At 37.6% G+C, this 27263-nt stretch overlaps 2 long non-coding RNA genes across 4 annotated transcripts; one reads left to right on the top strand and one right to left on the bottom strand.

Moving 5' to 3' along the window:
- Positions 1-403: 403 nt before the first annotated feature.
- On the bottom strand, positions 404-26149 carry LOC122996681. Of its 3 annotated transcripts, XR_006407052.1 has the most exons (4): positions 26047-26149; positions 14667-14768; positions 13394-13450; positions 11636-12491 (listed from the first exon to the last, which is right to left on the bottom strand). It is a non-coding gene; the product is annotated as an uncharacterized LOC122996681 (long non-coding RNA). The 3 variants fall into 3 exon arrangements; XR_006407053.1 differs by lacking the exons at positions 11636-12491; positions 13394-13450 and adding an exon at positions 404-854; XR_006407051.1 differs by having other exon boundaries at positions 13394-14768.
- Positions 1530-18203, top strand: LOC122996692. The gene is made up of 2 exons (XR_006407064.1): positions 1530-2369; positions 17716-18203. It is a non-coding gene; the product is annotated as an uncharacterized LOC122996692 (long non-coding RNA).
- Positions 26150-27263: the final 1114 nt, after the last annotated feature.

The raw sequence follows: 27263 nt of genomic DNA, 5'->3' as shown, positions 1-27263 counted from the left end.
GTTGTGCTACATATCACAACGTCTGTGTCTGATAAATACGACAAGCCTGAAAAAATGGTGAGTGTTTATAATAAACAGAACCGCATCCTTGCACATGCTCAGTAGCCTCCTGACACAGAACTACTCTCCAGAGACTGAAAACATGATGCTGTTATTAGTCTTTGGAGCCGTTTCTAAACAAACTAACGTGACCAAACTCTTCATGATGAAGGGACATGTCACCCAGTGCAGCGGTGTGACTCACTGACGTGTTTATAATTAGTTTAATTAGTTTTAATTAGTTTCTGGACAACAACGGAGGAATAAGATATATCAGGCTTTGAGGATCAGTTCATTGTTGGTTTGGATCCAAACATGAGATTAGTTGACAAGAAGAAAAATATAGAAAATTGCAAGAATTATAAGCTTTATTTTACTACTCTTTATGAGAATTATTGTAATGTTTTTGTTATGTAAAAAAAATAAATATTTGTTCTTGTTGTGTTTTGCTAAATTAAAGAAAAAAACACAACCTGGTTGACATTAAGTCAGATAAAGCTGAGAGGACGTTAGGCCTATAAAACCACGTGAAACAGATGGTTAACATAATATATCCACATGAATGAAACTTGACAACATAAACCTCTTGTGTCGTTAGCGACGGCGAGTTGAGGGTCTGCAGTCGGAGCCTCCTCCTGTGATTGGGTGGCTCCGTGTAGGCGGCCTGTTTCTGATTGGCTGATCAGTATCTATTAAACATTGTGTATCAGAAGTACTTTGTTCTGAATCAGCGGCTTTGCTCCAAGCTTCCTGTCCGCATCTCAGCTTTGTCCAGTGATGGAAGCAGGTGCGGGTGCTCGTTGTCAGATGTTTACCTGGTTGGAGGATGAAAACGTCGACCAATCAGAGCATTGTAGGCAAGATTAGAAAATTAATCGGTCATCTTCTTACATGGCCAGCTAACTCCTAATCTCTATTCTAAAAAACTCAAGTTACTTTATCACCCATATTCAGCATTAATAAGGACCATATAAACATTTAATACATAGTTTAATGCACTTATAAGCAGACGTAAAGACATTTTTGCTGTCTTTGTTTTGTTTGTCACACACACACACACTGTGCTTTAAATCTGTCTCCTCCGTTACAGCTTCACAAAGCTGAAGAGCTGTTGTTCTATATCTGCTTTGGAGGTTATTACAGAGCGTTTATCCCTCAGTAGTGCCTAACATTAGTGACCTGTAAGCCCGTGTGTTGGCACCGGGCGCAACCTCAAGTCGATGGTCAACAAACATCCAGTATGATGCTGCGTAGGGAGTCCTTTATAAACTGAAGGCTCTTCTGCTGTTTCCCAACGACACGGGAGCGCTCAGGTGAGTCCGAGTGAAGCTGCACATCGTCCAGGTGATTATTTATATTCTGGAATATCTTTTATAACAGTTTAAAAACTTATAGCGGCCCTTTATGCAGCCCCTCAGTTCAGCCTCTGTCTGAAACAGGCCGTTTTACATCCCGTCTCTCACTCTGTTCTGATTGGTCAGCTTTCAGGAAGCTTCGTAAACAAACTATAGCGGCAGGATTTCACTTCTTTTTCTCCTTTTTTACTCCAAACGTCAACTCCTCAAATCCATCCTTACAGCTGAATCACATCTGAAATATGAGGAAAAACCTTAGCAACCACCTTAGCAACCAAGGCTACAGAACTGACGGCTGTTTATGAGCAATAAGACGACGTCAGCTCGTCCGTAAGGTAGAAAAAAAAGTTGCAAACTAAGTTTTCAGAGCAGCTCGAAGCCCTGACTTTTGACTTGCAGGCAGCATTTCTACATACGTTCACCTCAAGTTTCGGAAACTTCATTTTTCATCTTCATCATTCGTTTTGGAACAACAACAACAGGTGGAGAACCTGAAACCAGAAGCGTGGAGGCCGATAACTAATCACAGACCGACGCTGGGAGGAAACCACATGTTCAGCTGTCACGTACGGATTCATCACGGGTTCACGTGTTTTTGGCGTGGAAGTGCAGCGAACTCTACCCGTCACTCCTGAATAAAGATGAGTTCTGCAGCTGCTTTTGTTTAGTTGTAAGCTCCTGCTGTAGGATCACTGATGGATGGATGGATGGATGGTAGTATTTACCATATCAGTCCTCGGGGTCGGATTGGATAAATGCCACCCTGATGACATCACAGATTAGTGTCATGGCTGTGGGCAGAAAACCGGCTCATGTTTGCACATATTGATTTCACTGACTGTCAGACCAGCAGCTAAATGTGAGTCCTGTTTTGATAACAGGTTGTTTTATTTAGTGTGTTTTTGTCTCAAACTGTAAAGTGCAGCCTGAGGCGTCTGCTCAGATCTCACTGAGCTCAGAAAGAAGAAATCAGATGTGAGTAAAAACGGCCGCTGGTCACTGCTGCTTTTTTTTTCTTTTTTTTTTTTCTGCCTAATTATCTTCTCGTTTTCACCAACGTTTCACAGTTTGGGCGTAAAGCTGATGTTGTTTTTATCTACAGTGACACTAAAATAAGCTTCAGTGACACGAGCGCCAACGTTACCAGCAGCCAACAGTCAGACGCCTCCTACGCAATATAACACACACAACATGAGAGAACACACACACACACACACACACACACACACTCACATATTATATATATATATATATATATATATATATATATATATATATATAAAGTTTAACCCTGAACTTTTTATTATGATCTTAAATCGCCTGTTTCATGTTTCACACTCCTGTAAATACTTTTCATCTGAAGCTCTTTTCTTATTTTTTTAAATATATTAACTTCAGGCCTGCAACTAACTATTATTTTCAATAATTATTTAATTGATTAATCAATTTTTCCTGTTAATCCACAAATCATTTTGCCAATAAAACATCAAGAAAATTGCAAAAAAAAAAAAAATGGCCGTCAGTAAATTTCTAATTTTCTTGTATTTCAGTGTGAAATTATATAGTGAATAGTGAATTTATTCATTTCACTATAATTCAACAGAAAGAAAAACAGCAAATTCTCCAATTTAAGAACCTGAAACTATCATTTTTATTGTCTTTTTACTTAAAAAAAACAGATCAATATATCAAAATAGTTGCCAGTTATTTTTCTTTCTATAGATTAATCGCTGCAGCTCGATATTTCACATTAAAAGCTTTTCATCTGAAACACTTTGTAAGTTTTATTTTGAAAATGCTTTATAAATAAAAATGTTTTTTTTTTTTTTTTTTACCTTTTTTAAAAAAAACTGTCCTTCCAGATGAAAATATTTGTTTCACATTTGAAAAATAAATGTAGATCGAGGCCTTATTTCACTGTTTTAACCTGTTTGTTAATTGAAATAGAATAATGAGTTTTGTACTTTTTAAACTATTTCTAACTATTGTTATATTTTTAATATGAACAATTTAAGTGAAGTTAATTTTATTCACATATAAAACATGTAAATGACAGTAAATGTATAATTTTAGAATAATGTTAATGTTTTCTCTCAGCTGTTATTTAGGCTTTAAATGAAGTTTATCTGACTTTCTTTTATAAAGTTTTATTTTACCAGCTGGAAACACATTAAAACATTATGAATCTGATGTTATAAATGATTTATTTCAAGTTATATTTATTAGAAGCTTAAACAAAGACTTTTCCTGCGTCTGTTTGTGAATAAAATAATCAAACCATGAATAACATCTCTGCGCTCGTGCTCTGCAAGAAAGAAAAAAAAACAACTCTAAAAGTATTATGTTGTTGATTAAAATCTAAAAATACCAGGTTTTTGTTTTTTTTTTCCACCCTGAGACTTTATTGTGTAGTTTAATCTCTCAGTAATCAGACAGCAGAAGAAGAATCAGTCCCGGGTGGTTTGTGTTTGTCAGTTTAAACTGAAAATCCCGTCATGTGTGTTTTTATCATCAGATATTAAAACAGAATCAAATCTGAACTCGTGTTTGTCGGTGAGATAATTATTTTAAAAGGAAAAAAGTCGCATTTATTTCCTCTCTTACCCGCCCAGAGTTGTGATGATGATGATGATGATGATGATGATGATGAGTCATTTCTTCTTCACTATTAGAATATTTCCATCATTGGGAAACGTTAAGTTTTGAGTTTAAAGCGCAAATAATTTATATTTTATTTCGATGACTGATGAATAAAGCAGAATTTATAAAGTTAAATGTTATTTCTGCGTTTTTTTCTTCAGACATTCAGTGAATCTGACCCGCACGTGCCTATAAAACACATAAACCTGCAGGTGTTTCGTCTGTCATCTGAAGTTTTTTCCGTCATTTTAAATGATTAGTTAATGAAATGTTTTTAAATATTATTCTAGTAGAAACTTCATGAAAACTTCACTCTGCTGCTTTTCGGTTGGTTAAAGTTCACGTCGTCTGTTAAATGTTTATAAAAAAATAAGATTTTTATTTTTCATTTAACTTTTAAAAGTAGAAATAGTTGTTTTATTCTAATGAGGCAGAACAGCGGAAATACATACAATAATATTAAATCGTTTTGTGTAAATCAAACAACACGAAAAGAGTTAAATGAAGAGAAATTAAAAAGAAATGATCATAAAATGAACAAACAGCATGAAACCAAACCTGGAACATACAGAGATATTATAGATATATATGTATATATGTATAGATATATAGATATATAAACATAGAGGAGCTTTAAGGTGAAGTCTCGACTGTCTCGCACATCTGATCAGTTTTACACCAGTTTTCTTTTCTCCGCTGATTTACTGATAATCAGAAAACAAGATATTTATGTCGAAATAAACAAATAAACATGTTTATTGCTGCATCTCAGATTCACAGATTCATGTGTAAAAAAAATAAAGTTTTAAAAGAAAAAGTTCCAGATGTGTCAAAACTATAAAATAAACAGTTTTATTTATAGTATTTTATTCTGAAAATACATTAGAATTAGATTACATTAGAAACGTATATAATGTAATATTATATCCTGTAGTTTAAAATTATGAGGCAAACATTTTTAAGTTGTTCACACATAGAAACACATTAAAAAGTCAAAACAATATGTAAATATATTATTATTATTATTATTATTATTATTATTATTATGTAGAACTTCTTTTTATCTCACTTATTCAAACGTAATAATAATAATAATAATAATAATAATAATAATAATAATAATAATAATAATGATAATATATTTTTAGGATCTCATGTTGTTGCTTTTACACACTAATAAAATAGACAATAAGAAGAATTTTATTTTATTCAATTCTTTACAGTAAAAGTTGAAGTTTGAATTGTATTTTTTATTAAAGGAGCATTCTGCAGGTTTTAGCTGCTCAACTACAAACCATTTCAAACACAGGATGTTCCCGGCAGCCATTTTCCTTCCACTCATCTGTTTATAGACTCCTGTTTGTATTGTGCATTAATTTCCATCAGTGTTACGTCACCAGTGAACAATAATGCAGTTAAAGAGGAGACGTGAGGAGAGAAAAAACAAACATTTATTGAAATGAAAGCATGTGAGAAGTTTAGAGGGAAAAATCACTATTTGGTGGAGCTGTTAACAACTCATAGACATGTGAAATGTGACCCCGACTACACACTGCTTTTTGTAAGACGTCAAAAGACAAAAAGGTTGGAAACCACTGGTTTCATCTTTAACAATGTGTTGTATTTTAAAAGCTTGTTATATTATCCATTGTGTCAAATCTTCATCTGAAAAGTAACTAAAGCTGTCAAATAAATGTAGTGGAGTAGAAAGTACAATATTTCCCTCTGAAATGTAGAAAGTAGCATCACATGGAAATACTCAAGTAACGTACAAGAACCTCAAAACTGTTCTTAAGTACAATGCTTATAAATGTACTTAGTTACTTTCCAACGTTGTTAATGTATCACATTTACAGTTGACTGAAAAATCTTGTGATTTAGTTCTTAATTGATATGAGCTGACTGTCTCTAAAGCTGTCAAATAAATGTAGTGGAGTAGAAAGTACAATATTTCCCTCTGACATATAGTGGAGTGGAAGTATAAAGTAGTCGTACTTGCTACTTTCCAGCACTGCAGACTCGACTGTTGAAGGATTATACGACTCAAAAAAAAAGTCTTATAAATAGAAAAGAAGGGAATCAGGATCCTAAAACACACAGAGGAGTGTTTTACAGACTGGTTTCCAGTGATACCATGTGGATAAATGTTGTTCTGTCCCTTTAAGTAAAGCTGAAAGTATAAAAACCCAGCAGATCAAAACAAAGGATAAATACATTTTAAAGTCTTTTTTTTTTTCTATCTCTCTGCTCTCTGCTTCTGAAGCTGCTCTACTAACATTTACAGTCATTTTGTTTACTACGGCGTCTAAGCTCCGGTCTTGACCTTTGACCCCTGTCAGACAGCGACTCCCGTAGAGGCCGAGTGGATGTTCTCTCGGCCCTAAAAACACCTGGCTGCTGCATTATTAACCAACGAGCCGAGCTGAGTGGATCAGCTGATCAGAGCTGCCGCGGCGGCAGTGGCGGCGGAGGCGTCGCTTCACCCTCAGAGGTGATTAATGGTCACGCAAAGGGCCTCTGCTGACGCTGAAATACACCGAAGAAGAACAAGAGGAGGAAAGAAGAGGAAGAATGGAGGGAGGAGGAGGAGGAGGAGGAGGAGGAGGGATGATCGTGTGGTTTCTGGCCTTCTCATTGGCTCACAGCCTGGTTTCCACTAGATCCTTATTGGATGCTGCTTCTGGTTCCCATGAGAGCCTGGTGCTGGAGAGAGAGGGGGAGGAGGAGGAGGAGGAGGAGGAGGAGGAGGAGGAGGAGGTGAGGAAAGAGGTCAAACAGGCCACGCCCTGTTTAACCCCAGCAGGTTTTAGTGTTTATCTGTGTTGACCCCCCCCGTCTGGCCTCTTCCTGCTGGAGCTCCATAGCTTCACTAACATCTTTTTATTCGCCTCCTCTTCCTCCTCCTCCTCCTCCTCCACATCTTTCATCCTCCTCCTGTCGTCATGTCTCTCTTCTTTCAACATTTTCTCGTTACGTCGAGAGAAATTCAGCAGCTTTAACGTGTCTGGTATTTCTTCTTCACTTGTCTCCTCTTCCTCTCTGTCTCTTCTTCTTCTTCTTCAACTCTGTCACCTACAAATGAAGTTCATATACAACTACATATTTAAGAGGAAATATAATTCTTCCTTCATCATGTTTTCATCAAGAGGAGGATGTTTGCTTCTTTTGTTTTCTTATAATTTGCACTCTTGCGATACATCAGCCTCTCATAACAACTGAAGCATCATTAAACATCTTTACGGTCGTGTTTAGTCGCTCACAGCTCTGAGTTGAGGTTAGAGGGAAGATCTTGGTCTTTTCTGATTGGTTACCTGCATTTTTCTATACTGAGTCTTCAAAAGTCTTCAACAACAACAACTATGGAGCAAACTGTGACACATCTGTGTTGTTTTCACACAGAAAACATTCAGAAAACTCACATTTTACATGTTTACATCCAAACACTGACATGTATTCATACAGATCATAACCACACTGAAACACATCAATATTCAACCAAAAAAACAAGAAAAGAAAAGAAACAACATTAGTATCAGACAGGATGGAGTAAAGTGTGTTTCCCCCTGTATTACAGGATTTACGGTACTTTTCTTTTCTTTACTGCAATATTCTAATTTACCGTAATGATACTTTATCACATAAATACATAAAGTTTTTACTTTATAACAAGAAAAGAAAAAAAAAGGTTAATAAATGTTAATAAATGTAACTGCTCCTTTAATCAAACACTCAACATAACCAGCAATCATTCATTTACCACAAACTTTATAATAAACGTAATTTCCAGGAGACACGTTGCCTCCTCCTCCTCCTCCTCTTCCTCCTCCTCCTCTTCCTCCTCCTCCTCCTGTGTTTCCCTCCTTCTGCTCAGTTTTTTATTCCAACATGACAAAACACATTTTCTGATGTGACTGTGTGATTTTTATTTTTTATTTTTTTTGGCCTTCTGGTTTTTATTTGACAGATGAGAGTGTAGAGGGAGACATGAAACACTGGTGTGATACAAAGATCCTCAGACTGTGGGTGTTGTGGTTATGTGTCGTCCCAGTAAAACCAGTTTATGATCCTACACCACTGGGACAGACATGTTTTAATATAGGTTAAAGTACTCTGCTGTGAAATATAGTTTGAATCTGATGCTTTTTCCACAAAAAAAAAGTGAAACAACCTCATTAAAACCCTTCAAATAAAACCATCTCGTTCATTTCAAAGAGCTGAACACCAGATGTCTCTTCTTCTTCTCTGTGACGTGTTCGTGTTCTGGAAGCTTCAAGTTTCCATTTCACGGTTGTGTAAGTTGAATACCGGACTGGGATTGGCTCCCAATTAGTTTGTGATGTCACAAATCCTGCTGGTACAGCAGGTACACGTGTTAAACTGAGATTTAAGGTGAACTCAGAGAAACTTTCCTCCGTCAGCAGATGAAAGTGAAACAAAGAAACGTCTGAGTGAAGGAAGAAGAAGAGAGACCTGATTTTGAGCGGAGGAAGACTTTAATGAAACCAACGTTGTCTGTCTGACTCTACAGCAACGTTAAACCACCTCCTCCTGACTGAAACTACACCTTTATTCTGTTTCTCTGCCAGCCTCTCCTCCTCCTCCTCTTCCTCTTCCTCCTGTTCTCCTTCTTCCTCATGCCTCTCTGCTCCCCCTCCTCCATCTCATCCTGACCACCGCCCACCTCCTGCTGCTAGATGCTCTCTACCATCCTCCACCTTCTCCTCCATCTCTCCTCTTCACATCTTCTCCCTGTTTCCCCTCCTCCTCCTCTTCCTCCTCTTCCTCTTCCTACCTCACCTCCTTTTCAGGCCTGATCTCACTATAAATTCATACGTAGTTTTATAAAAAAGGAAGAATCAGTCTTTTGTAAGACTGTGTGAACTCAGGAAATGAAACAATCTGCTGCTGCAGTGATCGATCGCTTTCTATCATCTGTTAATCGATTCATTAATAGTTTGCTCATCAAGGTGACGCCTTCAAACGTCTTGTTTTTTCTGACTAACAGTCCAAAACCAAAGATATTCAGGTTACAACGATATAAAACAGAGAAAAACAACAAATCATTATATAAAATGTTTGTCTTTTTATTTTAAAAGACTTCAATGATTCATCAGAATAGATGCAGATTCATGTTGTTTGGACCAAATCTGTGTTCATGAATTTAACTCAACAAAAACAGTTTTATTTTTTATTTGGTAATAAAATATGCAAATTAGTAGTGATGTATGAAACTCAGAGCTGCTGCCTGATGTTTCTGTTCGTTTGGCTTCACCCACAAACTCACCAATCAAAAAGAAATGAAAGGATAAAGTTTCATTATGGATTCATCTGTTGATTATTTTCAGGATTAATCAATTAGTTGTTTGGTCTATTTGTGTCAGAAAACGGTGAAAAGTATCGATCGTTTGTTCCAAGACAACGTCTTCAAATGTTTTGTTTTATTAAGTCAAAGTTCTTCAGTTTACTGTCAGTAAGAAACCAGAAAATATTCACATTTAAGAAGCTGAATCAGAGAATAAGAGACAAATGATAATGACGTTAATGTTAATAGTTGGCGACTAATTAAATAATCGACTAGTCGTTGCAGCTTTATTGATCCAAAACCAACGACGTGTCTCAACACTTTCCCCCTTCCTCTGTTTGTAGCTCACACATCTGTCGTTTCATTTGTAGTTTTCTTGGGAACTATTTTCAGCGGTGGATGAATCCACGTTTGGTGCTCTAGTGAGTGTTTCTGGCAGCAGGACGGTGTGTGTGTGTGTGTGTTGATGATGATGATGAAGGAACATGTCACCCAGTGCAGCATGTGGTCAGAACCCAGTAACAACAGCTGGGTGGTGCTTCGGCTCTGATTTCCAGGCTAAACTGTGCAGATTGAACTGAGTCTTTACCTGTCTCTCCGTCCGTCTGCCTCTTTAAATCTCTCCGTCCTTTTTTTCTACCAGTCTGTTCGCACCTGTCTGTCCGTCCGTCTGCTTGACTGACCGCCCGTCTCTCTGACTCCATGTTTTCGTCTCTTTTCTTGTCTCTTTCGTCCTCGCTGTCTGTCTGTCTGTCTGTCTGTCTGTCTGAGCTCCGTCAGTCCGATCCGCTCTCACCTTCCCTCCTGAACTCTTCCTGCCTCTTTCAGAGACAGTCCGCTAAACTTTTACCGTCAATTTCAACCAAACTGAAACATCTAAAAAAAAAAAAAAAGCCAGGTCTTCCTCGTCCAGCTTTTCACCTATTGTCAGGCTGTGACCTTTGACCTCGTAGTTGTAAAGGCCAGAGACCTGCAGGTTAAAGCTTCTTTGTGTGCTTTTGTGACTGGCTGCAGGTCGCTTTAGAGGCGAGTGTCAGCGAAAGATTATATCAGAACAAAAAGAACAAACGAAAGTGGTTCTGAAAAGAGAGAAAAGAGAGAAAAGAGCTTCTTCCTCTCTGTCAAATGAGCCGAACGACTCAAGAGTTCAAAAAGAGGATAAGTCGTTTCCTTCCTCTCGTAAATAAAGTCAATTACTGGACGAGCTACCGGTTATAATCTGAGCTGGTTGGGTGACATCCATCACTTTCCACCTCCCCTCCGAATTCGACCCCCTGCTACGTCCCGGCACAGCGGCAGCTTAGCTCTGCAGAGCCCAACGCTCAGTCAGAGGAGGGGGGGGGGGGCGGTTGGGCAGGAAAGTGGGTTAGAAATGGCCGACATCTCTCAGAGGTGGGTCAGCGGGGGGGGGGGAGGATGGCGAGCGACTGCGCCTTTTACTGTACATCTGGAAAAAACGTGCAGCGATTTTTCCATGAAAAAGCAGCTTCAGAGCAGCAGATGGTTGAAAGGTAGAAGAAGAAGAACGTCCGAACACGGCAGCAGAGATGAAAGCATGCATACATAATAGAGCGTGAAGCCACGAGGTGAGGATGAAGAGCGAGTCGGGGATGCCCCCCCCCCCCCTCTTCCTCCCCTCCTTTATTTTCTTGTTTCATGAGTAGAAACCAGAAGGGGGGGAGGAGGAGGAGGAGGAGGCGTGAAGGCTGGCCTTCTGACCGAGCAGGAAGCGAAGGGAGGTTAAGAGGCGAGGAGGAGGGAGGGAGGGAGGGGGGGCGGAGTCGGCGAGGAAACTGGCACCTCGGCGAGCCACTCAGATGCCGTCGCACTACGAGAGGAAAAAAAAACATAAAACCCTGGTGGAAGATTGAGATATTTCTAATTAGAAGTGACTCTGCGTGCCAGTGATCCATGCAGACTATTAGTGTTGTCACGAAACGCTGCGGATGCTACTGAGCATGCTCAGTGAGTCGGGCAGCCCCCGCATCGCTGGGCTGTTTGACGAAGGGAAGGGAAGGGAAGGGGAAGGTCACGTCGCCTGGGTGTGCAGCAGCAAGCGGTGAGCGAGCGAGCGAGTGAGCGAGCGCTCCCCCAGCACGCTCTGGGTTGCCTGGATTCTGCACGCGATCTTCACCGGGGGGCGGGGTGTGCGCCGGGCGCCGCAGCGAGCCGGGTCAGAGCTCTTTTTTTTTTTTTTTCTCCCTTCCTTTTCACTTCCTGCGTTGTTTGTTTGAAAATACTGCAGCACAGTTTTGCAGCATTTTTTTTTTTTTTTTTGGCTCCGACCGAAGTCGATGATGATGATGATGGCCTTAAAGCGGGACACGCAGGCCTGTCAGACGCTGCCAAAATACATCCAACACTCAAAACGTTTCCTTACCGACGAGTCACAAACCGTCAAACGTTCAGTCTGACAGAACGAAACCTCTCTGATGTGTCAAAACTGCTTCAGACCGACACAAACACACATTGAACCTTTTTACTTTAGCCAAGAAAACCTTTGAATTTTACACCATATGAGCCCTTTAATATTTTAATATTTACATAAAAGATGCAAATCAGCAACTTTAAGAGGCAAAAACAAGAGAATCTGACCCTTAAAAGTTCACGATTAAAGGTTTGAATGACTTCAATTAAAGTTGATTTGAGCAGCCGGTCGTCTAATCTGCTGAATTAAAGGAGATTTAAAGGAGATCTTGACTTTATATTGAGGAATGTTTGCATACAAGAGATCATCAAGGCAATTTTATTAACATTTATATGCAGTTTGAAATGTTTGCACCACATAATATAGTAGTAATCAAAGAATTTATGAGATTTCATGCTTTTCCCTCCAATAAATAACAATATAAAGTATGTTTGTAGTTGATCACGTCTGCTTGTTTCTTCTTCTTGTGTTGTGATTGATGAGTCGTTCATAAGAGCAGAAGAATAAGCAGCGTTGAGTTATTTAAAGATGCGTCTTCACAGGGTTAAAGCTGCTGCGTGTGTGTGTGTGTGTGTGTGTGTGTGTGTGTGTGTGTGTGTGATGGGGGGGGAGGGGAGGGTTAGTGTTGGTCTACATTCCTCCTGGTTGCATTAAAGTCTAAAATGCTGCTTCAGTCGTCGGGCGACTCCGGCTCTCAGATTATCAGCTCTGCAGTAAATATTTCTCTCTGTGTGGACGCAGAGGAAACAAAAACATGAAGCGTAATGTTCCTTTAAAGATCATTTTATGTTAATTTATTAAAAGCAAAATGTTAAAAGTTATATTCTATTTACAGACATGTGAAGTCTGTCATTCATTGTGTCTTTATTTCTTTATATTTAAAGATTTAAAAGCTTTTTATTTACATTTTCAAAGCCAGATTTATATGTTTGAAATGTATTTTGAATCAATGATTTAGTTTCTTCTGACTTCTTATAAAGTTCGGTCATTTTTAAGATGAATAAATAAGTTAAATTTAAATGTTTTGCAGCTTTTGCACATTTTTCTTTTACACAAATAAGATAAATTCATTTAAAGTGTCACATTGAAACATTTGTGAATGTAAAACAGCAAATTTTTGTATTTTCCATGTATTTGCACAGTTTTTTTTGCATTTTTGCAACTGAAATGTATTTTTGCTGCAAATTAATTTCACATTTAATGTTTTAAATTCAACTCAGAACTAAAACAAAAGCTGCAGCTGCAAAGGAAATATGATTTATATTTATTAAATATATATTTAGATGATTTCACCACCTCATCATATCGATGAATGAGACATTTAACTGATAAAAACAGAACAAATACATATAAATATTCATAATTTGTATCTTATTAGTCACATTATTGCCACAAACGATGATGGAAAATTAAATTGTTTATTAATTTTAAATATTTTTCATGTTTTACTGTTTAGATGTTAACATTTCTCTCAATTTTTGGCAAGATTTGCAAAATTCAACATAAACACACATATTTATATTTTATTTACAATAATCGCTGCTCAGTATTACTGTATTTATATTTATATTTATATTTATATTTATATTTGGCAGCTATGAGTCACTTTAGTGTCTGTTTGAAACTAACCGACTGGTCGTCTGCAGGATGTGAAGCATCAGACTCCGCCCACTAAAACAACAGCAGCTTTACAGAAAAAAACAAAACCAAAAACACACAAACACAAACACAAACATGGAGGAGGGAAAAGCTGAGTGCAGAAGAAAAAGGTTAAAATTTGCATTTCAGGGATTTAACGGTTGACAGATGACATTTAGGAGCTTTTGTGTATTTTAAACTTTTCCTAAAAAGCCAAAAACGATACAATGAAACTCAGATTAACTCATTAAAATTCATATTAATGTACAAAAATTAAAAGAATTAACTGTGGAAATTAAATGTACACATGTCATAGTTGTGGTTTTAAGTGTTTTGAGGATCATTTGTTTTAATTCATCATATAAAAGATGATTTAATATTCAATAAACTACCAATATCAGCTTTTACTGACTGTGTGACATTCACTGACTGTTAGCAGGGTGGGAAATTACCACCATCCTGACAAATCTCTGTAAATTTAGACAACAAGTGATGAGTTAGTGTCTCCTCCAGTCCTGCTCTGCTGTTAAAAACATTTTTTTTTATATAAAAACAGGTTGATAGTTCTCTGCATCAAACTTCCTGCTGCTTCTGATCGTGTTTCCAGCTGTTGCATGAAAACAGTTTCAACGTTTGTCAGAATATTTTTTTTACTGCTGTAAAACAAGATGTGCGTGCGTGATTCAGACAACAAACTCTACACGGCAACAAAAATCAGCTGAAACCATCTCAGTCTCACCCTGCAGGCAGATACTTTAACTGGCGTTTGGAAGATGAATATTTGGCAGCAGAAGCATGAAGAATTTTCCTACTATTAACCATTTCCTGTCCTGTTGTTCTCACCATTTTGGAACCATTTTCATCCATTTTCAGCGACTTTTCTGTAACAAATGAAGCGCTCCTCCTGATCCAGAAAGGCAGATAAACTTCACTTACATCATTTAAAAAAAACATTTAAGATTATTTTTCCTCCTAAAAAACAAGACAGATGATCTGATTTTGATACTGGTTAGTGTATTTAGTGTTTGTTTTCGGGGAAGGGCGGGTCTCTCGAGGAAGTTGTGGATGTTTTGGACATTTTCAAATTACTAAATGAGCTAAAATGAGACACAGACTCTTTGCAGTGGAAAAAAAAGGAAGAAAACAAGTGAAAATATCTTCTAATCCTGACATTTGATCAACAAAAACCCATTTTTTTGTCTCCCTACAGGATAAAAATCCTCTTTTTAGGAGTATTTTGAGAAGCGTAGACGTGTTTTCTTACCTGTAATCTTTTGCTGTTGTCCTCTTTTCACCTCCTCTCCTCTCCTCTCTCTTGGGTTTCACATCTTTAAAAAGCTGCACATCCATCCGGGTGTTTACAGCTCTGCAGACGTCAATCATAAACAACAAACAAACATGGAGATTACATGATGTGACACATGCTATTAACGTCTGTCTGTCTGTCTGTCTGTGTGTTAATGATGAAGAAGCTGAAGAAGACGATGAACTCCTGCTGCTGCTGCTTCAAACCGCCTGCTCATGATGTTTTATAGGAAGTTTGCAGTGATTCAGTGTTTTACTTTTATTTTGAAATATCATTTCCACTGTAAAACTAGTTCAATGTTGTTTCACAGCAGTTCAGTCGCTCCCAGTTTGGAGGATTTGTCTTGTTTTTGATCAAACTGAGGGATTTTTTTTTTTTTTTTTTTTTCCTCTTCAGGTGAAAAAACCTCATGTGACCCTTCAAGCTGTCGTGTAATTTCACAAACACATCACCACCACCGAGACCGTCTGACTGAGCTCCTGACAAACAGGCAGGCTGCCCGTTTCTGCTAATACTTTAATGTTTTTATCTATATGCACATAAATAACACAAACTTGCTTCATGTGATATTAAAACATCCCCAAATCACAACATGTAAATTTACAGTGAGAATTTTTTCTGAAAAATCTGCAAATTCTGCGTATTTTTCCTTTTTTTTTTTTTTTTTTTTTTTTTTTTGCTGTTGCTTCTAAAGCAGATTTTTAACAGCTGATATTATATTAACTGATGTTTAGATGAGACCTCATTAAGGCTGCAACTAACTGATTATTTTCTCCATTAATAGATTAGTTGTTTGGTGGATAAAATGTCAGAAAATGGTGAAAAATGTTCAAGATGACGTCTTGTTTTGTCCACAACTCAAAGATATTCACTTTACTGTCACACACGACTAAAGAAACTGGAATTAAGATGATTAATTCTTTAAAAAAATGACTCAAAACAATTAATCATTTATCAAAATAGTTGCAGATTCTTTTAATAGTTGGCAACTAATTGATGAATCATTGCAGCTCTAGACTTCATATCCATCCATATATCATATATCATATATTATATCCATATAATCAAGCTGAAATGACAATAAAACAACCGGTAAAGATGAAATAATGCACAAATAGAAAAATACCACAGAGTAGGATTTATATAAATAATCCAGAAAGAGTCTGAAAATAACTTTTCATCATCAGATTATTGATTCTGACTCTAATGAGCAGAGAGTTTAAACGTTTAAATTCTGTTTTTATCAGTTTTAATTCAACACTTGGATCGTTTCAGACATAAAACAGTGTTTGAAAAATACAGATTGTTCCTTTTCGTTCACATCGATGGAAAAATATCTTGTGTGTGTTTGTTTGTTTTTGTTTGTTTTTCTCAGTAAACTGGAATATTTCACCTTCTGTGTACTTTCACCAGCAGCGACGGCGAGGTGATGATTTTTATTTCCTGTGAAACTTCGGCTCTTAAACTGAAATGAATCCAGAATTTGAAAAAAAAAACAAAAAACAACAAAAAACACACAAAACAAGTGAACGTGCCAGACGTGTGTAAGTGTGAACACACAGTGAGGACGACACCAGAGTCTCTTCTCTTTGTCTCAACATTCTTTATTTATAAAGAACATTAATAAAAAACAGCCGACGTGCATTTTTAACTGGAAAGATGTTGTGAAACACATGAAATGATGAACAAAATAAACGTTTTCATGATCACCAATCATGCAGAACAACAAACAGGAAGAAAAGATTCATGCAATAATATAATAATAACATCCGGTCGGTGTATGTAGCCGTGCAAAAACACAACATTTAACACAAAGAGACATTTAAAATGTTAGTTATCACATGCAAAATACTAGTTAATACACCTGCACAAACACGGGTCAAAAGTGCAAAAATAGATCATTAAATAACAGGAATAAGACAATAAATAAACTAGCAAAATAATAATATTTAACCTAAATATTCAAACATGATGTTAACGACTACAGTAACTTTATATTGATCTTATTTGACAGGTGAATATTTTTTATTCCTCAGTATGAATCAACAGTTGTATGTTTGTACTATTAAAGGTTAGATGGATTGGTTGGATATTATGGTTAAATATATCTTCATAATTTTAACTTTAATGATGTTTTTCTGCTCTGGATCAAAGTTACAGCCACATAAACTGATCAGTATCTGAAACAGTGTAAAACTTTGTATATCTGTGTATAAACAGTTAATAAATGGTTTATAACACACTGTAACGTAATATTAATCAGATTAAGTGTTTATTAATGTATTTGTTGACACCCAGAAGTGTTTGCTGCTGTTTAAACAGATGATTAATGATAATATAGTAAAACACAGCTGTGATAATATAAAATATGTCTCGAGAAGTTACAAATACTTTACATTAATAAACTCTTATATCGGCTTATAAACCATTTATTAACTGTTTATATACTGAATATTGATGCTAAACTGTGGGACTTAAAGTAAAATTTGACCTATTTTCTGTTGGATTTATTTTACTTTTTGTACTTTTTGAGTTTCAAGATGACAAAAATGCAAAATTTAAGACTTTCTCACTTTCTTACAGTTTGCAGATTGATGAGAGAAATACAAAAATATTACAGTATTACAAACATGATCAAAATAACAGCTGATTGTAAAAAAAACAGTAACGTGTGGATGGTTTCAGCAGATATTAGACATAAATTTACACACTTTTATTATGTTTTATGTATTTTATTGTGTTTTATGGTGAAGTCTGTGTGAGTTCTGTATTTTTTTAACTTGGCTCGAAGATAAAATTCCTCTTAAAGACAATAAAGTTAAAGAGATTTTAAGCTAACACTTTGAAGACAGGATATCTTTTGGAAGGGAAGTTTCTCTTTATTCCAGCAGAATTAAAACTTAACAGTTCGTCCCATTTTAGAAAAGTTTAACATTTTATAATTCTGTTTTCACAGAGCTTTCGAGGGTTTGTTCATGTTTTTGTGTTTTCTCTCTCTGATCTCCAGACTTTTCCGGCCCTCGTCCTCTCGGGTCCTCCTCACTGGTGTCCGTCGGAGCGCCGAGCCGCGCAGGCCGGCCCGGGATTAGCAGAGTGGAAGATGGTGCTAATGACCTGTGAAGGACTTTGTTTAGCGGGACGGGGGTCAGATGCCCGAGCGTTCACCCTTTAAACTTCAGCTCTGCAGCAGATTAGACGCCACTTAACACGGAAGCTCAAAAGGCTGCTGACCAAAATAACCCTGAACGCCGGACACACTCACCTCCAAAATCTGATTCTGACTCTTCTACACCTACGCGTTTGGCAGCGTATCACACCTCGACACTCTCACGCCGCCGAACAAAGTTTCTCCACAGATATTTACTTTTTTGATGAGACAGTTTTAAGATTTAAAGATTCATTTTTGCCAGTTTGAAGTTTATTTTGGAGAAAGTTTTCGTGAGCTGCTCGTGTGAAGAAAACATTTAACATTTGAGAACTTTGGACTCTTTTGTTACAAAAAAAAACACTGAAAACATTTTAAAATATTGCAAAAAAGTTTAGATACTGGTTCTGGATCTCTGGTATCGTATCAGCACAAGTATTAAAAGCAAATATCTGTAACAATATTACAACGCTGTATGTTTTTATACACTGTAAAGCCCCTGGAGTCTGTTTACTGTTTTATTTACTGTATACTCACATAACTTTATTTAAATACTCATGTAAAGACAAGCTGAGAAAACCCAGTGTAAAGTGCTGATGTGAAGTTTTCACATTGTGAATTAAACTGTGATTTATTCATATTTTCAGTGTTTTACAGTGACATATGCATACTTTCAATGGAAAAAAAAACCAAACAAAAATTATTTGTACATGTAAATAGACAATATTACAGTTTTATTTCACATTATTCTGTTGTATTTGTGTGTATAAACAGTGAAACAATATTGTTTACTTGAACTGGAACTAAAGATTTGTACATTTTTATTGGCGTCTTTGTCATTTTTCTTACAATTTGAGCTCCTGGAAGCTTCATACTTTATGAAATTAACAAAACTTTATAACTGAGTTTGTGCAAATAAAAAGGACACCATGTATGTGGTGAGAGGACGTAAAAGACAAAAATGAAAGTACAGAAAGTCAGCAGATATTAACCAAAGTGAACCTGGACTCCAGAGAGTTATGACCTACTTTAATGTCGTTGCTAATTTGATTTTTGTTATCATTTTTTTGCAGAGTATCAGCAGCATGTTGCACACTGCTTTAACAAATGCTGACACGACGTAGCACCAGACTGACGTTGATTATGTGAGGAGACAAATGTAAATGGATGTTTTTCTGAAATAATAGTTTTTGTTTCATATCTGTGTTTGTTTAACCAGCTGCAGGAAACAGTCAAGTTTTATTCTTTGTTAAGTTTTTTCTTTGTGTAGCTGTGACGGTTTGGACGAACACGGTGGCGCAGCGTTGACTTTACATCGAGGTAAATGAGCTTTGACGAGTCACTGTGATGTTTTCTGCATCCATCAAGGAAACAAAACTATAACTGGATTATTTATACTGGGTTTTTTTTTTTTTTTTTGCCAGTCCAGAAAATCTTCTTCTGCTGCAGAAGTTGAATGAATGACATGAATCGTGTGCGTCATTAAGTTTCGACAACTAAAAGACTAACAAATGTTTTCAAAATTTAACCATTCTTTGATTGGACCCAGTATTTGTATTTGTGTCTGTATTTGTTGCAGCAGCAAAATTATTTTATATTTCTATTTGTATTTGAATAAAAGTGGAAAGAAATCCTGTTTTTGTTTTTATTACGCTTTTAATTTTAGATGAAAATTAAATTGATGTCCAAATTAAGAAATGTGCGTCATGTAGCAGGTGGATGTGACTCCACTCATTGAGACCTGCTGATAGACGTCACAGCGGAGCAGAGGAGAGACACTGAGATAGTGATTATAACTGACCTGCTCGCTGCTATTTGACATGTTTTGTTCTTTTCTTCCCAAAAACAAATAATTCTAAAAAATATTTGTATGAAACAAATATTCGTTGAAAACCCACTATTTGTGCTTTGCCGAATAACGTATTTGTATTCGGGCACACCCCTGGTGGATATTGTAAAAAAACAAATTATGACGGTGAACCAATGAAATCATATCATCATTATATACTGTAGATTTAAAAAAACAGGTATTACTTCCTGTTACAGACTAGTGTCATATAAGAGGCTTAAAAATCCTGTTTTTGTTTTTATTACACTTTTAATTTTAGAAAATTAAAATGTTACAATAAGTGTTCATGAATAAACTACCTTATGAAGGACGTCCCCACACCAGGTCTCTAACTGGAGTCTCCCAGATCATAGACGACTGCACTGACTACTGAGATAAAACTTTACTCATCACCTCATTTTAAACAGACCTCTACCTATTTATACACCCATAACACAGAGACAGCACAGTGTGTAACATGTAGGGAGGAACTTCAAAGGCAATTATTGCTTTGCACTTTTCTTTTATTGTCTATTTTTTTTACAACCTAACTTTGTGGAAAGGGGAAGGGGAACAACAGGTTATGGAGAGTCCCTTGGGAGCACTTTGCTTGTGTCAGTATCTCAGCTTTATCTCTGGGGAACACCCCCAACTCCAGGAGTGATGTCTAAATAAGGAAATGTGCATCATGTAGCAGGTGGATGTGACTCCTCTCGTTGAGTGGAGCAGAGGAGAGACACTGAGATAGTGATGTAACCGACCTGCAAGCTGGTATTTAACATGAGGTTTTTTCTTCCCGAAAACAAATAATTTTTAACATATTTGTATGAAACAAATATTCGTAAAAAAATCCCACTATTTGTGCTTTGCCAAATTATGTGTTTGTATTCGGACACACCCCTAATGTGGACACAGCTACCCAATGAGGACGGATATTGACACATTTTAATTGTGCTCGTAAAGAGTCCATTATCCGTACCGGATACTCGTTTCATCCGAGTATTCAGCTCAACCCTATTTCTCACGTCAACTTCCTGTCAATCTCAGCCCAGCCTGCTGTTTTCATCCCCTCTTCTCATCAAGGTACTTCCAGATCAAAATAGTAGTTTTTTTAGCACAGAGGTCTGCAAACAAGCAGCTTAAAAGGCTGAACTCAAAAGAAGCATCCTGGCTGTTACACTGTGACCAATCAATCAACCAATCGGTCAATATGTTTTTTTAATACAGTCTGAAAGAGAATCAAAATTCTTGCCCTATTAAAACAGAGTCGTTACAACCAATATGTCGACTAACATACAGATAGACAACACTGCACTCCTTTTTTCTCACACCACAAACCTTTCTTCTTCTTCTTTTGTTTATTACGTCTCTTTCAGGTGACACACAAATGACGTCATTGGCTGCAAATATCAAACATTTCCAAAAATCTTTATGAGAACGACTGAGAATGTTGTTTTCCCAATTTCATTGTGTTGGTAAATGTAACTGCTGTCTGTATTATGTTCACAGGCAACGTTCCTCCTAATGAATGAAGCTACATTTATATATCGGTATGAAGTCAGAAGGAGGTGGAGGATGGAGACCCGACCATGATCTTTCCCAACCTTAAAGGTGACATATTCTGCTTTTTCTGTTTTTTTGTTTTATTTATATCCTGTTATAATGTTGGACGTTAAACATGGTCAAAAACTGTTCAAAAACAGTTCCGAAACCTGAGGTGAACGTATGTAGAAATGCTGCCTGCAAGTCAAAAGTCAGGGCTTCTACTCATAAACGTCTGTCCGTTCTGTAGCCTTGGTTGCTAAGGTGGTTGCTAAGGTTTTTCCGTGTGTTCACGTTGTCCACTCTCATATTTCGGATCTGATTCAGCTCCAACGTGAACAGATGGATTTGAGAAGTTGACATTTCGAAAAGTTTATTATAGCTGTAGTCACTATCAGCAGATATTTGGATGGAAAAAAAAGAACAACGTTGTCTCTGAACATTTCATTCATCAACATTTTTGCAACTTGCCGAATACGTCAAAGAACATTTTCTCGTTATGTTGAGAGAAAACGTAAATTCAACTAACGTTACGCTGGGGGCGGCTGTGGTCAGGAGGTCGAGTGGTTTGTCCACTAATCAGGTGTCCTTTGGTGTTTTGGCAAAATACTGAACCCCAAACTGTTCCCAATGGTTGTATCATCACCTTGCATGGTAGCTTATCACTATCAGTGTGTGATTGTGAGAGTTAATGAGCGTCAGAAACATATAAAACATATATATGAACGTTTCCCAGCCTTTAGCAAACAGATGATTTGATATTTTAGGAATAAATCTCGTTTGTGTACAAGACACAGCCTGTTGCTCTCACAGACACAGAATAAAACCCAAATCTTCACCGGCTTCAACTTTACTTTAACGTTACGTCTGAGCTGCTGTTTATCGACTGTCTGCCCGCGTCATGTTCACTGTTGCAGTCGAGTGTGTCGTGTGTTTGTTGTGGGGGTTTTTTTTTTTTCCGTCAGATTGGCTGCGCGGTAAATAAAAGGTAGTTGAGCGTGCCAGAAACCAGACACCAAACGAGACGACGCACCATCATCACCACCTTCACACTCTTAATACTGATCATTACTAGCAGACAACATCTCCTGTCTCCTCTCTGCTCGGCACAGGACAGATGTATCTTCAATTTGAAATCCGACACGGCTGCATGAGGAACTCGTGTTGGGACTGACCTCTTGATGAACTCCTAAAAATGGTGAAAGTGATGAAGACGTTCCACTGAAGCAGAAAAAAATCACATCACAACAGTATTAATTCAGCATCATGTCTTTCCGCGCTGCACTCACATAATATCATCACGCTGCTCAACTGGTTTAAATTCAAAAGGAAGTTCAGGAAAAAAAATGCTGGAAAAATAACACATCAAGTATCCGGAATAACGAGGATTAAATGTCACCTGTCTAACCCAAAGATGTCACATCTTCTGGAAGGCTGTTCTGAATTTAAACCCCCCAAAATTTAGAGGATTTAGCTCCAAAAGTCCTCAAATTGTGTCAAGATTTTTGACTCTTCCTATAGCATAGATGTAGATTTGGGTGTAGACAGCAGGAACATCCTTACCAATATTTTTACATTCTTACTACACATCGTGTTACCGGTAAGATCTCTGCAGAGCTGCCACACTTGTGTGTTTTCTGTGAATAGTGTGTTATTATAATAAAAAGTGAAAGAGCGGGATATCATGCATTGTCGACTAGCTGATATGTAAAATGGCAGGTTCACAATATCTTAAGTGTGTCTTAAACCAGCAGTCAAGTGTCCATATGAACATTGAAACAGGTTTTCCTCACTGTAATCATTCCTCCTGTTCATACTGGATATTAAAAGATCCTTCAAATGTGCTTTCAGTGTAAGTGATGGAGGATAAAATCCACAGTGTGTCCACACAGTCATTTAAAAGTCTGTGTGAAGCTTCTATTCAGCTTCATCAGTCTGAGTTAGTCATATCAAGTGGATATCTGACACATTTACAGTCTTTTTAGCATCAAATTCCCTCTTTGTGTTTCCTCAGACAGTGTTTCCCTGTTGAGCTGCAGGTGGAAGTATAGTAACAAAAAGAGGGACTTTGGCACTAAAAAGACTGTAACGTTGAAAGATATCTACTTGATTTGACTCATTTGAACAGCACCTGACTATTGTTTTAGTCCTTTAAGATGTGTTTGAGTATTGTTGTGTCTCTGTTGTGTTGCCCAAATCAACGATCTGAAAGAAGCGAACAGCTGCAGAATCCTTCACCTTATCATACATCTATTTTCATCTAACCGTAATTTTAATCTCAGATTTATATGCATTTTTTTAAAAAAATGTGAAATATTAGTTTGAAATTAGAGAAAAAAAATTATGATACAAGTCTGGTTTCAAGCAAGTTATATCACCAAATACAGTGTGTGTGTATATGAACATGCAAGTGCACATACACAACAGTTTATTTTGGACATCCAATAAAAAAAAAATGGCCCTACAAAAGATAAAACCAAACCTACGTCTTTTAACTACAGTGTTATACTTGAAGATCGACTTTCTGGTGTTTGGAGCCCATTTGACATGTCGTGAAAATATTGGAAGCTAACGTAAAAAAAAAAAACAGAACACCAGTTACAATGGAATTGATCCTTAACAGCACAAATATTTCATATTTCTCTCAACAGGTTAAGTTAAATCCTAAATGTCTTGGATGCACAAAAAAAACCCAGCAGATTTCGTTAGCATGTGTTAACTGATAACTGTCTCGGAGTGTAAAGACTTCATTTAGACCTCTTTTCATTTTAAAACACTGAATCCTCCAGTCTGGTCACTCTCCTGTCTGTCGTCTGAACTGTTCCTCTCACACACAACACCTGAGTCGTGTTGTGCAGCGACGCCCTGACTACCCTTCAAACTCAAGAGCTTCTATAGGGGGGACTTTGTCATCCCGTTGATGTGAGCGTCTGTCCCGGAGGCTTTTCTGGCTCAGTCAGGCGTGAACGTCGGGAGTGTCGAGGAAGGAGCAGAGACGATGTCTGCAGGCGCATGTTTTGATCTCTGAAACCGTCCCTATCAAACAGATTACGGGCGGAAATACCTGACATGATGGCAGACAAAAGAGAATCAAGTTCTGAGGGAGGTCAAACCGGGCGCCAAACCTGATGCTCTGTAGTCTTGTTGTGTCAGATCAGAGCTAAATGTGGGCTGAACTCACATGATGTTTTTATTCTGCTGAGCTCAACGGGCAGAGTGAAGCTCTGATACGATCATTGCTATAATTTTCTGTTCATTATTGTTAAGATTGTTGTTATTACAGTCTTCTGGGTTTCAATGGAGAGTAAAATTGTAAATCTAATGGCAACGTCAGACTCCTTTTTCTTCCTGTCGAAGCGTGTTGTTCTTATGAAAAATGAATTTGTCTTCAGCGTTAATGCAAAGTTGGCATCCAGCTTCAAAAACCCCCTTCAGCCAAATCCATCGTTGTCTTAGTTTTTGTTTTGTTTTTTGACAATAATGCATATGGAGTTGTGAAGTGAGAGGAGATATTTCAGGCGTCACTGGTTCCTGTAGTAAAAGTTCATTCATTTTTCCGGTAAACAATGTTAACGTGACTCACAGTTGGAGCTCTTGGACAGCTTAGATCTACGGGAAACTCTCCTGATTGAATCATCAGTACAAGAGATGAACAACTGTGTCAGAAAATATCTGGTTCTTTGATAAAAAAGTCGAAGATACAATCCTGTTAACATTAAAACTTTGAGGTAGAAGTTCACTAGAGAAGATGTTGATGGGGAATCACCGAGCTTCAAATTTGGTGACATGTGCTGCTAACGGTAGGTAGTAATTAAAAGGATGTTGAGAAAAATGAGTCGGTTCAGTTTTAATTTCTGGGTCACTTTTGAGTGAACTCAGCATCTGTGGTGTCACGTTTCGTTTAAAACTTAAACAACGAAGCGTTTTGAAATTCATTACTGCTCTGATTCACATCTCTGTCTGGCTTCTTCTCTATAGCAACAGCAGCTGAAGCTCATGGGTATCGCAGTATTCTTAGCCAATTAGGAAATGTGCGTCATGTAGCAGGTGGATGTGACTCCCCTCGTTAAGACCTGTTGATAGACGTAACAGCGGAGCAGAGGAGAGACACTGAGATAGCGATGTAACTGATGTGCATGCTGGTATTTAGCATGTTTTTTTCCTTCCCATTTTTTAAATATTTGTATGAAACAAATATTCATAATGAAAACCACTATTTGTGCTTTACCGAATAATGTATTTGTATTTGGGCACACCCCTAACATGGACACAGCTACCCAATGAGGATTTTCCTTCATCATGAGTATGGATATTGACACATTTTACTTGGATGTAAAAAGTCCATTATCCGTACCGGATACTCGTTTCATCCGAGTATTCAGCTCAACCCTATTTTTCACGTCAACTTCCTGTCAATCTCAGCCCAGCCTGCTGTTTTTATCCCCTCTTCTCATCAAGGTACTTCCAGATTAAAATGGTAGTTTTTTTAGTGCAGTGGTTGACCAACAAGCATTCTCCGAAATGAAACTGGTGGTCGAACATAAACCTACAGGTTTGTTACGTTATTGAGGAGAACGTATAGAACATGGAGAACCACTGCAGGAACCAGCAACTCCTTCACAACTCTTAGTTTTACCCAAACGTTAGTCATTTGGTTACTATTAAGTTTTAGTTTCAGGGTGTTTTTAAAGCTCTAGTCTGTTTGTTCTGGTCTGAATCTGTGGATGACTTGGTAGACTTGTGGTTCAGTTTCTTTTCATAGAAAAAAAAAATCTAAGTGAACCAAAAGGCATCAGAAAAAGCCAGGTGAGAACGTTCCTCACCTGAAGGAAGGAAGAAGGTCCTGAAGAAGGTCCTGCAGCTCAAACTTGCAGCCATGTAGTCAGTCAGATGGAGGTCGGATCATGTTCCCACCATAAACGAACCGCTCCAGAATTGGTTTGTGACTGGACTTCCTCTAAAGGGTCTCTGTGCGGTTGTTTTGGTCCGTTTGCTGTGTTCATATCTGCCGAAACGAATCACAACAAGAAGGAAAACCAACCAGAGTCCCGTTCAACCAGACTGAACTTACACAGGTTTGAAAACACTTTTAGTCATCAAAAACTAACGATTTTTGCTAGTTTCTGTCATATATGCTTAATGTTTATGTCCTCTAAGCATTCTGAGCCTTATATGTTACAGTTACCATGGTTACAGGCGTTGTTCTTGTTCCTAAAGTTGTCATTCACAAACTGTTTGAACAGTGGGAAAGTAGGAGAAGCACAGGTGTAGCTGATAAAATGATTGATGGAGTTTTCTGGGTGCTCGTATTGTTCATGCTGGCTCACTGTCACACTGTCATGGTTTAATGGGACACTTGAATAGAACAGAGACGCTGTTAATGTGATCATTTAACACCTGTACTTTTCTTACAAAGACAAATCTAAATATCCGTTATGAAAAAGATCCACTTCAGCTACTTTAAAGGATTTAAAAGCTTGACTGCCCACATTAAAGGAGACATACTCTGCTTTTTTCTGGTTTTCTGTTTTTATATCTTGTTCTGATGTCGGATGTTAAACACGGTCAAAGCTCCAAAACTTGAGGTGAACGTATGTAGAAATGCTGCCTGCAAGTCAAAGGTCAGGGCTTCAACCTGCTCTGAACGCTTCGTTTGCAACGTTTTTTTCTACCTTGCCAACAAGCTGACGTTGGTTCGTCGCACATGCCCATAAATGGCCATCTGTTCTGTAGCCTTGGGTACTAAGGCTGTTGCTAAGGTGGTTGCTAAGGTGTTTCCATGTGTTGTCCGCTCTCATATTTCAGATGTGATTCAGCTCCAACATGTACGGATGGATTTGAGAAGTTGACATTTGGAGTAAAGAAGGAGAAAAAGAAGTGAAATCCTGCTACTATAGTTTGTTTACGTAGCCTCCGGAGCCGGAGGAAGCTTCCTGAAAGCTGACCAATCAGAACAGAGCAGGCTCATCAGGAGGCGGGTCTTAAAGAGACAGGAGCTAAAACAGCCTGTTTCAGACAGAGGCTGAACTGAGGGGCTGCA

This window comes from Thunnus albacares, chromosome 14 (assembly GCF_914725855.1).
Source record: "Thunnus albacares chromosome 14, fThuAlb1.1, whole genome shotgun sequence".
NCBI classification, from domain to species: Eukaryota; Metazoa; Chordata; class Actinopteri; order Scombriformes; family Scombridae; genus Thunnus; species Thunnus albacares.
Note: the sequence above shows the minus strand (reverse complement) of the source record. Positions and strands in the feature narration are given on the sequence as shown.